Raw genomic sequence first — 13,311 nt, forward strand, 5'->3', positions numbered from 1 at the left:
CAAATGTGTCAGCGAAACAAAACAAATGCATTCTCTATCGTGTGACGACCACACGATTCTCGTTGCGCGTCGACAGAACTGGCGGCTAGTCGCGACGCTCCCGGAGATATATGAGCCCAAATCTCGGTAACGGAGTTCGATATCATTCTGATCTCAACTTTAAAAATAATTTCGATATGTTAGCTTCTTTTCATCGGCAACGATGTATGACCTAACGTAAACCATACGTAAAGTAGCCAGCGACCACATTTTTCACTGTACACAATTCAAATTTTATGCAGTAGGTTACTTGTAAATTAAGTATCGGGATAACTGTGACGAATATCGGAAAAGTAGACACCTCATTATAAAGCTGTGATGTGAAACTGTAAGATACGCGAACATCAATTTTTTGTGCCTTTTACTTTCCTCACAACTGATAGAGAAGTAATATACAGCGAAAAAAACACGCAAAACCGGAAGAGATACTTTTCAATTTTTTAAAGTAAAAGGAGAATCTGTATCGAAAAACTAACTCTGGGAGCCGATGTAACTTTGTTGCATTAACATACAGTATTATTTACAGCAAGAAAATCGGAATTCTTATTTTTCTTATGTATTTGAATCCGCCGCCGCCGACCGGAGCTTGGGAAACAGCGACGACTCCAGTCGTCTTGCGGCCGTGTCGCCGTCTGCCAGGGTGGGGAAAGAGGAGGGGGCAGCGTCGCAGTCGCAGCCAACTGTCGCGTCTTGCACAACGTAACTTAAGCCTGCACACTACTCAATCTAACGTAAACTAACTTACGCTATGGACATCACACACACCCATTCCCGAGGGAGGACTCGAACGTCCGACGGGGGGAGTCGCACGGACCGTGACAGGGCGCCCCAGACCGCGCGGCTGACCCTCGCGGGTGATTAGCAGGAAAGTCACTATTAAAGTTTGGGTGATTTGTCAAAAAATGGCGTTTTAGATTAGTTTTCTTGGGAACAGAACACTACTGCTACACAATAAACACATGAGTTTTCCTCTGATTTCGACAAAACCATATTGCTACTCCCAGGTCACAGTTGAAAGTTTAATTACTTTATTTTTTAGCTATAGTGTATTAAGAATAATCGATCAGACACAAGACACGTAACTGAACGTAAACTCACAAGCTCTTAAGTTACACTGGATAGCGTCAGAAACATTGCACTCGAAGAAGATCTTGGTACAAACGACAATGTTCACAAAGAGCGAACTTACTGGTTGCACCAAAGTGCCTCTGTCTCGCAGTTCCCAACAGTTGAGGTTCAGTATTTGTTCAGGGAAGTAATGAGTAGAGCTTTGAGTGTACAAAAACAGTTTTGCTCTGAAATTTGATACGATAGGAGAGAGGAATACACTGAGGCGTTATGCGCTAGCGGTAAGCAGGTATATAGATGACGGCAGAATCGCACACAGTAGGTGCAAAAGCGTACTGTACTAGCGAAGCTGTCACTTGTACTCAGATGATTCGTGTAACAGAATTCCGAAGTGATTATGGCCGTATGATGGGAATTAACAGACTTTGAACGAGGGATGGTAGTGGAGTTAGACACCTGCGCCATTTCCATTCGGAAATAGTTAGGGAGTTCAATATCCCGAGCTGCACAGTTTCAGGACACTCCGTAAAACAACCGCAGAAATCAGTTCGGGACGTACGAAGAACGTATCCCTTAGGACAGTGCGGCGAAATTTGGTGTTAATGGGCTGTGGCAGCAGACGACATATAACGCCGGAAATGCATATCCTACTATATCCATCTATTGCACTGCAAATTTTTGTCCTTATTTTGTTACCTGAAGATATAACATTTGTGTGTCTTTGTATATTGTAATTGTTTTACTATTTGTAATTATTTATGCATTTATGTCGATGTATAATTGATTTGTTTTGTGAATATTATTTGTATTTATACGCTGGGTCTGCCCTAGGGAAAACTATGCTATCGAACGAATATGTCGATAGGTCGTGTGGAGAACCAGAGTGCTTAGGATCTTTGGTAGTGTTAACGCTGTCGCGTGGAGCGTGGGCAGGGGGAGTCTGGCTGGGGTGGTGCAGTGGAGCAGGTGTGTTGTGTGAATCTCCCGCGAGTTGCCGCGCTTTTGGGGTTTGGCAGCATGTAATTGCGCTCGACTTGCGATGATAGTTTCTGACATGGTGTCGCGGACGGGAAGCATTAGCTGGCGCACATCAAGAGCCCGTTTCGCCTGGTGACCGTGTCGAGAAGAAGGCGCGCCAACATCCAGCTTCTGCAACAGCGATGGCCGACAATGAGTGACTGTCGTCACCTGCTCGACCGACGGCTTTAAACCTTCAATCAACCAACAAGGAAGACTGGTAGCACGTAAAGTTTTAGAACTGTATGGCAGACCTCAGCTTTTAAAATTTGTGTCACCAAATTACAGCAACGTAGCATGAACCTTTGTTGCTCATTGTCCCAATTGCATTGAGAAGCAGGGTCCCTTCCTTTTCCGGAATCAACCCGAGTGTCGTTGAAATTCAGACGCCAGCATTAAAGTAACATCATTTCACTGCTTTAATTTCAAAGTTCAGTTAAGGTGTTCATAGCTGGCTACAATATTTAGATTACACAAGCACAAATTAAGAGTGCGAGTTTTGTTACCATATTTTAGCTTACCTGTGAGTGCAGCTCAGCTTGGTACGTACTAAATTTTACTATTGTTAATTGTTCAGAGTCATTTAATTAAAGTTCAAAGTTAAATCTCTTATTTCTAAATTGCGTAGATTCAAGTAGCTTTTGAAATGATTGTTGAGGTAGTCCAAGACTAACCGTATTTTACTGAATTTCGATGTGCTTCAGAAAGAAAGCTCACTATTAACTTCAGTCACTAAATGAACTTTCGATTTTCCGGTTTTATTAATTCTTTTGCTAAATTAAGTCAGAGTGTAGCGAAATTTATTACTTCTGAAAAACTCTCAGTTTTCACACTACACGTGTCAACCTTCAGTTGTCACGCTTCTAGTGCTAATTACATGTGTAATAACCTTTCTTTTTTCAGTTACTATAGTAATTGTCCTTAGGACTGGCGACCGTAATTTCCCCCAAATCTCAAATATCTAATTACCGCTAGTTAATTGTTAACGTAATGGCCGCACATTTACTTTCTTTATTAACTTAACCCCTTTTCAAAATTAATTTCCACCTGTTTCATTAGCATTTTTCCTTTCATTCAGATGTAACCCTTTCTCCCTCTTTACCGACAGATTAACTTCGGTGACGATTGCTTTTCCCAAATTTCCATTGGGTACACGCGGTTTAATTTTTCACTGTCATTAAGGTCGATAAGTGAGGGGGAGGTTACAGACAGACACGACTGCTGTTACTGTCAGCACATCATCGCCTGCAGCGCCTCTCCCGGGCACGTGACCGTATCGGTTGGACCCTAGGCGACTAGGAAACCGTAGCCTGGTCAGATGTACCCCGATTTCAGTTGACAAGAGCTGATGGTAGGGTTCGAATGTGGCGCACACCCCACGAGCTATGGACTCAGGTTATCACCAAGCTGGTGGTGGCTTCATAATGGTGTGGGCTGTGTTCACACGGAATAGACTGGATCCTGTGGTCCGAGCGAACCGATCATTGACTAGATACGGTTATGTTCGGCTACTTGTAGTCCATTTGCAACCATTCGTGGACTTAATGCCCCCAAAGAACGATGGAGGTTTCACGGATATCAATGCGCCATATCACCGGATTACAATTGTTCGTGATTGAAGAACATTCTGGGCAATTCGAGCGAATGATTTGACCACTCATGTCGCCCGATATGAACCCCATCGGACATTTATGGGACATAGTCGAGAGGTTAGTCCGTGCACAAAATCCTACACTGGCAACACTTTCGCTGTTTCACACCGAGGAAGAGACTGCAGTGTAGTTCCTTCTCTAGATCGTCGCACAGATGACAAAATGGTAGATATCGAAATACATGACAGAGAGACAGAAAAACAATTAAAATCGCTGAAAAGAAGAAAGGCCGCTGGACCTGATCGGATACCAGTTCGATTTTACACAGAGTACGCGAAGGAACTTGCCCCCCTTCTTGCAGCGGTGTACCGTAGGTCTCTAGAAGAGCGTAGCGTTCCAAAGGATTGGAAAAGGACACAGGTCATCCCCGTTTTCAAGATGGGACGTCGAAAAGATGTGCAGAACTATAGACCTATATCTCTAACGTCGATCAGTTGTAGAATTTTGGAACACGTATTATGTTCGAGTATAATGACTTTTCTGGAGACTAGAAATCTGCTCTGTAGGAATCAGCACGCGTTTCGAAAAAGACGATCGTGTGAAACCCAGCTCGCGCTATTCGTCCACGAGACACAGAGGGCCATAGACACAGGTTCCCAGGTAGATGCCGTGTTTCTTGACTTCCGCAAGGCGTCCGATACAGTTCCCCACAGTCGTTTAATGAACAAAGTAAGAGCATACGGCCTATCACACCAATTGTATGATTGGATTGAAGAGTTCCTAGACAACAGAACGCAGCATGTCATTCTCAATGGAGAGAAGTCTTCCGAAGTAAGAGTTATTTCAGGTGTGCCGCAAGGGAGTGTCGTAGTGCTATTCACAATATACATAAATGACCTTGTGGATAAGATCGGAAGTTCACTGAGGTTTTTGCTGTTGATGCTGTAGTATATCGAGAGTTTGTAACAATGGAAAATTGTACTGAAACACAGGAGGATCTGCAACGAATTGACGCATGGTGCAAGGAATGGCAATTGAATCTCAATTTAGACAAGTGTAATGTCCTGCGAATACATAGAAATAAAGATCCCTTATCATGTAGCTACAACACAGCAACTGGAAGCACTTAATTGCATAAATTATCTGGGAGTAGGCCTTAGGAGTGATTTAAAATGGAGTGACCATATAAAATTAATCGTCGATAAAGCAGATGCCAGACTGAGATTCACTGGAAGAATCCTAAGGAAATGCAATCCGAAAACAGAGGAAGTAGATTACAGTACACTTGTTCGCCCACTGCTTGAATACTGCCCACCGGTGTGGGATCCGTACGAGATACGGTAGATAGAAGAGAGAGAGAAGATCCAACGGAGAGCAGCGCGCTTCATTACGGGATCATTTAGTAATCGCGAAAGCGTTACGGAGATGATAGATAAACTCCAGTGGAAGACTCTGCAGGAGAGACGCTCAGTAGCTCGGTACGGGCTTTTGTTAAAGTCTCGAGAACATACCTTCAGCGAAGAGTCAAGCAGTATATTGCTCCCAGAATGAGATTTTCACTCTGCAGCGGAGTGTGCGCTGATATGAAACTTCCTGGCAGATTAAAACTGTGTGCCCGACCGAGACTCGAACTCGGGACCTTTGCCTTTCGCGGGCAAGTGCTCTACCATCTGAGCTAGCGAAGCACGACTCACGCCCGGTACTCACAGCTTTATTTCTGCCAGTACCTCGTCTCCTACCTTCCAAACTTTACAGAATCTCTCCTGCGAACCTTGCAAAACTAGCACTCCTGAAAGAAAGGATATTGCGGAGACATGGCTTAGCCACAGCCTAGGGGATGTTTCCAGAATGAGATTTTCACTCTGCAGCGGAGTGTGCGCTGATATGAAACTTCTTGGCAGATTAAAACTGTGTGCCCGACCGAGACTCGAGCTCGGGACCTTTGCCTTTCGCGGGCAAGTGCTCTACCAACTGAGCTATCGAAGCACGACTCACGCCCGGTACTCACAGCTTTACTTCTGCCAGTATCTGGCCTCCTACCTTCCAAACTTTACAGGAGCTCTCCTGCGAACCTTGCAGAACTAGTACTGCTGAAAGAAAGGATATTGCAAAGTTCGCAGGAGAGCTTCTGTAAAGTTTGGAAGGTAGGAGACGAGGTACTTGCAGAAGTAAAGCTGTGAGTAGCGGCCGTGAGTCGTGCTTCGGTAGCTCAGATGGTAGAGCACTTGCCCACGAAACGCAAAGGTCGCGAGTTCGAGTCTCAGTCGGGCACACAGTTTTAATCTGGCAGGAAGTTTCAGTATATTGCTCTCTCCTACGTATATCTCGCGAAGAGACAACGAGGATAAAATCAGAGAGATTAGAGGCCACACAGAGGCGTACTGACAATCCTTCTTTCCACGAACGATACGAGACTGGAATGGAAGGGAGAACCGATAGAGGTACTCAGGGTGCCCTCCACCACACTCCGTCACGTGGCTTGCGGAGTGTGGATGTAGATGTAGATGCAGAAGTTGTAGTGGGACGCGAAATTGAAGCGTCACCCATCCGCCAGTGCCAGCCCAGTTTGCAGGTGAATGTAAGTTTAATTTAGTATTTTGTTTGTGTAATTTGTAATATTTGTAATGTTTGTGAATTATCTAAAGTTTTGTATTTATTTTTATGTTTCATGTACGGAGAGGGCGGCGCAACGAACGGAGACAGCATCTTCACTGCCGGGGCCAGAGAGAAAATTGCTGGCCAATATACGTCGCGGGTCGACAGCCAAAGAGCAACAGAAGATGAAACCGAGTTGTTGCGTCGTGCTTCTAAAAAATTGAAAAAATAAGAATTTGTAATGTTTCTAAAACTATGACGTCATAGAAAGTTTAATCATGTTGTAAATGTTCAGTCCTATCTTGTCAAGTCTCAGGTTCACGTCTATATGTAGTATATATGAAGATAATAAACTAGGGTATACTATAAAAGTTTAAATACGTGTTCCGAGAATTTATTTATGAAGAATTGTATTAAGGAAGAAGGATTACTGATTTATTTGACAAGATTATTAATTTTTGACAACATTCATCGCGAGTTTGAGTCTTAAAAGTTTATTCCACGTGGCTTCAATATTTATTAAAGCAGATAACTTGCATTAATGTAATTTCTGAGAAGAAACAAACGACATCTAAATTGAAAAAAGTTTGCACAAACCAATTGGACTGAGTGACGTAATTCTGCGTATACGACTCAAATGATGATGTTTTAATTACAGTTTCGTTCAAGAACCATTCAGAGACAACTTTAAGAAGAGTTTAAATAATTTTGAAGTGTTTTGTAACTGACGTTGGTGACGAAGCCTGCACATGGTCATATGTCAAAAGAAAATCATTTATACAAAACTTACGTCGTTACACTACAAACTATGGACGGCTGCAGAGGCGGCGTGATTCAACAGATCCGCTCGGGACTTCCAACGACTCGTGCAGGCCGTTCTAGGTCGAGTTGCTGCGCGAAGCCGCGCAAAAGGTGTTGAAACACGATATTGGGAGGTATTCCGTGTCATTTGTCAGCTCATTGTATTTGTTCAGAAAAATAATGAATACAGCTTTCACTGTACAAAAACAGTTTCGTTCTGTAATAGAACAATTACAGTATAGAAATTGGCTAATGAGGAGCGTCAGGAGGACTTGTGACGGGTACTGCAAGTGGGACAGCCGTGCTCTGTGCAGCTGGTCTCACACGCCTCGAAACCGGCCCTGCCCTGCAGCTAACGTTGCTTCTCGCAGACACGGTCTCCAGATGGCTACAGCTGCAGGGGGCAAGCCTTGGACAGAAAGCACTGACACGACAGAACTGGGCCACCCGCAAACGCAGAACGGCCGCTGGCCACTCGTGGCGCTGTCAATCAGCGGGCGGCGGAGTGGTGGTGCGCAGTGGCCGCGGTAATCAGGAAGCCGGGAACGGCTCCAGTCGGTGCCCGCCGCCGCCATGGCCAGCTGCTGCCGCCTCGCCCGCCGGAGCCTCGTGCCACTGCTGCTGCTGCTGCTGCTGCTAGCGGCGTCGGCGGCGGCGTCGGCGTCGTCGTCGTCGTCGTCAGCGTCGGAGGCGGCGCGGCTCGTCGCCAGGATTGCCAGCCTCGAGCGCCGCCTCAAGTCAGTCGAGCAGCCAGGTGCGTGCTCCCTCCCAGTCGTTACCAATTCACTGCCGACAGGTGTTGGATTTAGCGCGCTCGTCAGCGTGGTCATCAGCGGTTCTTTTTTTCTTTGAGTCGTCAGTCTTCTGAAACTTCCTGGCAGATTAAAACTGTGTGCCGGACCGAGACTCGAACTCGGGACCTTTGCCTTTCGCGGGCAAGTGCTCTAACAACTGAGCTATCCAAGAACGACTCACGCCACGTCCTCACAGCTTTACTTCTGCCAGTACCTCGTCTAAAGCTGTGAGGACGGGGCGTTAGTCGTGCTTGCTTAGCTCACTTGTTAGAGTACTTGCCCGCGAAAGGCAAAGGTCCCGAGTTCGAGTCTCGGTCCGGCACACAGTTTTAATCTGCCAGGAAGTTTGATATCAGCGCACACTCCGCTGTAGAGTCAAAATTTCATTCCAGAATCAGTCTTCTGATTGGTATGATGTGACAAGCAGCAAATTCCTCTCCTGTGCCAACAGCCTCTTCGACTCGGAGTAACACTTGCAACCTACGTCCACAATTATCGCTTGCATGTACTACAGTCTCTCTCTCTTCCTCTACGGTTTCTACTCTCTACAGCGCCCTCTACAACCGTGCAAGTTATTCCCCGGTGTCTTAACAGGTGTGCTGTCATCCTGTCCCTTCTCCTCGTCAGTGTTTTCCGCATATTCCTTTCCACGCCGATCCTGCGGAGAACCTCCTCGTTCCTCACCTCAGCAGTCCACCTAATTTTCAACATTCTTCTGCAACACCACGTATCAAATGCTTCGGTTCTGCTGCTCAGAATTTTTCCGGGTTGTACGGCCGTGGTCCGTGGAACTCTTCAGTCCCTGACGTTTCGTCCGAGGCTACGTTGGACATCTTCAGAGGTGCTCCTGGTTGTGCCGACTGACGAGTCGAAGAGCGGCCTAAATACCGCGGAAAGTGCGCGTGGTCTGGATTTCACGTGATAGCAGAGATAAACATAGTCAAAGATAAAATTTTTTAACTATCGATTATAGTACGTCAAAGATAAAAACTTCTCATCCATTCTGTAGCGCCACACTCCATATATCGCCGAGTTTCGTGGCTTCTTATTTTCTGTTAAAATTATCCCCATGTTTACATATTTCTATGGCTTCTCTATATAGCCGTGGATAATAGTTCGTTATAGTACATAAAACTTCAGTTTCCGAAAATTTCACTACGTGATCACCTGATTGAAGAGCATCTACATCTACATCTACATCTACATCTACATCTACATGATTACTCTGCAATTCACATTTAAGTGCTTGGCAGAGGGTTCAACGAACCACAATCATACTATCTCTCTACCATTCCACTCCCGAACAGCGCGCGGGAAAAACCAACACCTAAACCTTTCTGTTCGAGCTCTGATTTCTCTTATTTTATTTTGATGATCATTCCTACCTATGTAGGTTGGGCTCAACAAAATATTTTCGCATTCGGAAGAGAAAGTTGGTGACTGAAATTTCGTAAATAGATCTCGCCGCGACGAAAAACGTCTTTGCTTTAATGACTTCCATCCCAACTCGCGTATCATATCTGCCACACTCTCTCCCCTATTACGTGATAATACAAAACGAGCTGCCCTTTTTTGCACCGTTTCGATGCCCTCCGTCAAACCCACCTGGTAAGGATCCCACACCGCGCAGCAAATTTCTAACAGAGGACGAACGAGTGTAGTGTAAGCTGTCTCTTTAGTGGACTTGTTGCATCTTCTAAGTGTCCTGCCAATGAAACGCAACCTTTGGCTCGCCTTCCCCACAATATTATCTATGTGGTCATTCCAGCTGAAGTTGTTCGTAATTTTAACACCCAGGTACTTAGTTGAATTGACAGCCTTGAGAATTGTACTATTTATCGAGTAATCGAATTCCAACGGATTTCTTTTGGAACTCATGTGGATCACCTCACACTTTTCGTTATTTAGCATCAACTGCCATCTGCCACACCATACAACAATCTTCTCTAAATCGCTTTGCGACTGATACCGGTCTTCGGATGACCTTACCAGACGGTAAATTACAGCATCATCTGCGAACAACCTAAGAGAACTGCTCAGATTGTCACCCAGGTCATTTATATAGATCAGAAACAGCAGAAGTCCCAGGACGCTTCCCTTGGGAACACCTGATATCACTTCAGTTTCACTCGATGATTTGCCGTCTATTACTACGAACTGCGTCCTTCCTGACAGGAAATCACGAATCCAGTCGCACAACTGAGACGATAGTCCATAGGCCCGCAGCTTGATTAGAAGTCGCTTGTGAGGAACGGTGTCAAAAGCTTTCCGGAAATGTTCCGCCACGGCTGATTTGTCTGTTTTCCCGAGTCGGCAAGGACTTTTATGTTCCTTCAACCGTGTATTCACACTTCTGTTTGTAGTTCCAATGTAGATCTTGCCACACGTACACGGAATCTTATTACACCACTTGCAGCCAGAGGGGGACGTTTATTCTTAACGGAACAAAGTGCTTGGCCTATTTTGTTCAAATGTTCAAATGTGTGTGAAATCTTATGGGACTTAACTGCGCCGGCCGCGGTGGCCGTGCGGTTCTGGCGCTGCAGTCCGGAACCGCGAGGCTGCTACGGTCGCAGGTTCGAATCCTACCTCGGGCATGGGTGTGTGATGTCCTTAGGTTAGTTAGGTTTAAGTAGTTCTAAGTTCTAGGGGACTTATGACCTAAGATGTTGAGTCCCATAGTGCTCAGAGCCATTTGAACCATTTTTAGCCGGCCGAAGTGGCCGTGCGGTTAAAGGCGCTGCAGTCTGGAACCGCAAGACCGCTACGGTCGCAGGTTCGAATCCTGCCTCGGGCATGGATGTTTGTGATGTCCTTAGGTTAGTTAGGTTTAACTAGTTCTAAGTTCTAGGGGACTAATGACCTCAGCAGTTGAGTCCCATAGTGCTCAGAGCCATTTGAACCATTTGAACCATTTGAACCATTTTTGACTTAACTGCTAAGGTCGTCAGTCCCTAAGCTAACACACTACTTAACCTAAATTATCCTAAGGACAAACACACATACCCATGCCCGTGGGAGGACTCGAACCTCCGCCGGGACTAGGCACACTGTCTATGACTGCAGCGCCTGAGACCGCTCGGCTAATCCCGCGCGGCGCTTGGTCTATTTTCTTAGTTGGACTGAAAGTCGGTAGAACGTCATGTTTCCTTAGAATCTTACTGATCTGATCCGTCACTTTCTTGATGAAGGGTAGAGAAACCGTGTTCTTCCATCGCTGTGTCCTAGCCTTGTCCTTAGGCCTCCTGTTATTCGGTCGCAAAACTCTATTTATTTCCTTACTAGAGTACCCATTCTTCTCAAAAGCCTGCTTTAAATGTTTTAATTCGGCGTCCAGGTGTTCCGGCGTGCAATTCCTTTTAGCTCTGTCCACTATACTTTTAATTACACCTCTTTTCTGTTGTGGATGATGGATGGAATCCTTCTGCAAGTATCTGTCGGTATGTGTAACCTTCCGAAAGACTTTATGTTTCAAGCTGCCATCAGTCTGCCTCATGACGAAAACACCCAAGAAGGATGTTGCATTGTCTTTTTCCATTTCCATGGTAAACTGGATTTTTTGATTTATATTTTTTAAATAACAAAAGAATTCCTCTAAAGCTTTTTTGCCATGTGACCAAACAACAAATGTATCATCCGCGTATCGATACCATCGACATGGTGTCTTACTCGCTTTTTCCAAAGCTAATTGTTCGAAATCTTCCATGTAAAAGTTAGCAATCGTAGGACTCAATGGGTTACCCATGGCCACACCTTCAACCTGCTCATAAAACTCGTCTTCCCACTGGAACTGACTAGAGGTAAGGCAAGGTCTGAAAAGAGCAGCTGATATTTTTTCACTACCATGCAATGTTGTGCTACAGAGTACGTTCTCAGAAATTTCTTCCTCAAATTAAGGTCTAAGTTTGATACTAGCAGACTTCTCTTGGCCGGGAATGCTTTATTTGCCAGCGATAATCTGCTTCTTATGTCCCCCTTGCTCCGTCCGTCATGGGTTATCGTGTGCCTAGGTATCACATTTTCTGCACTTCATCTACTTCTTCATCACCAATCCTGATGTTAAGTTTTTCGCAGTTCACATTTTTGCAACTTCCCGTTACTTTCGTTTTTCTTCGATTTTCTGTCAATACCTATTTTTCACTCATTAGACTATTAATTCCATTCAACAGCTCCTGTAATTCTTCTCCACTTTCACTAAGGATACCAATACCGTCAACAAATCGTATCACTGATATCCTTTCACCTACAATTTTGACTTCACTTTTGAACCTTCTTTTATTTCCGCCATTGCTTCTTGGATGCATAGATTGAAGAATAGTACATCCCTGTGTTACATTCTTTTTAATCCGACCACTTCGTTTTTTGTCATTAAGTCTTATTGCTCCCTCCTGGTTGTTGCACATATCGAATATTACCCATCTTTACCTATAGCTTACACCTATTTTTCTGAAAAATTCGAATATCTTGCAACATTTTACATTGTCGAATGGTTTTTCCACGTTGACGAATGCTATGAGCGTGTCTTCATTTTTCATCAATCCTGCCATTATCAGTTGCATCGTCAGAACTGCTTTTGGTGGCTTTACCTCTGCTAAAGCCAAACTCATCGTCATCTGAAACTTTCTAGCAGATTAAAACTCGGGATCTTTACCTTTCGCGGGCAAGTGCTCTACCAGTAGAGCACTTTCCTGCGGAAGGCAAAGGTCCCGAGTTAGAGTCCCGGTCGAACAAACAGTTTTAATCTGCTAGGAAGTTTCATATCTGCGCACACTCCGCTGCAGAGTGAAAATTTCATTCCGACCGTCATCTATTAGATCCTCAATTTTCTTTTCAATCCTTGTGTATGTTTTATGTATATAGACTGAAGCGGCGAGTGAAATTTTTTTGAACGAGGCTGGGAGTCGAACCCGTGTCTTCTGCTTACTAGGCAGGTGCGTTAGCCGCTTTGGCACAGCGGTTCACACAACTTCACGGGTTACGCTTGCATGCTAGCCCACTCGATCCAAATTCACGCTGCCGCCGCAGTCTACTTTAAATTCTTCCGTATACTCGAACAGAATTTCCGACGCTCTGCATGTTCTGGAATAGCATCTCAGCGTCAAACCTAAAGGGGGGGTCCAGCCGGAAATCCAGGTTCATGTACTTATACAAATGAAATGGCACAATTTCAGAGACTTTATTGTGGTGAGTGGATATTTCTGCTCAGGCTTTGGTGATTTTCTCAGGGAGACCGCCAAATACTTGGTTCAGCTGCAAGTGGCGTAAGTTTCTCTTGTGATTTGGATAGGACTCTTGCAACTGATTGGCAACGTTTCTCTCCAGAAAGTAAAAAGAAAATCTGAAGTACACTACGTGATCAAAAGTATCTGGACACACCCAAAAAGATACGTTTTTCATATTAGGTG

At 44.9% G+C, this 13,311-nt stretch overlaps 1 protein-coding gene across 1 annotated transcript in view; it reads left to right on the top strand.

Annotated features, from left to right (window-relative positions):
- Positions 1 to 7,772: 7,772 nt before the first annotated feature.
- LOC126101591 (carboxypeptidase N subunit 2) overlaps positions 7,773 to 13,311 on the top strand; it is a 213,005-nt gene continuing 207,466 nt past the window's right edge. The window contains exon 1 of the mRNA XM_049912270.1: positions 7,773 to 7,866. The gene's annotated coding sequence lies outside the window, so the exon portion shown is untranslated. The remainder of the gene's footprint in view (positions 7,867 to 13,311) is intronic.

This window comes from Schistocerca cancellata, chromosome 9, assembly GCF_023864275.1.
Source record: "Schistocerca cancellata isolate TAMUIC-IGC-003103 chromosome 9, iqSchCanc2.1, whole genome shotgun sequence".
NCBI lineage: Eukaryota > Metazoa > Arthropoda > Insecta > Orthoptera > Acrididae > Schistocerca > Schistocerca cancellata.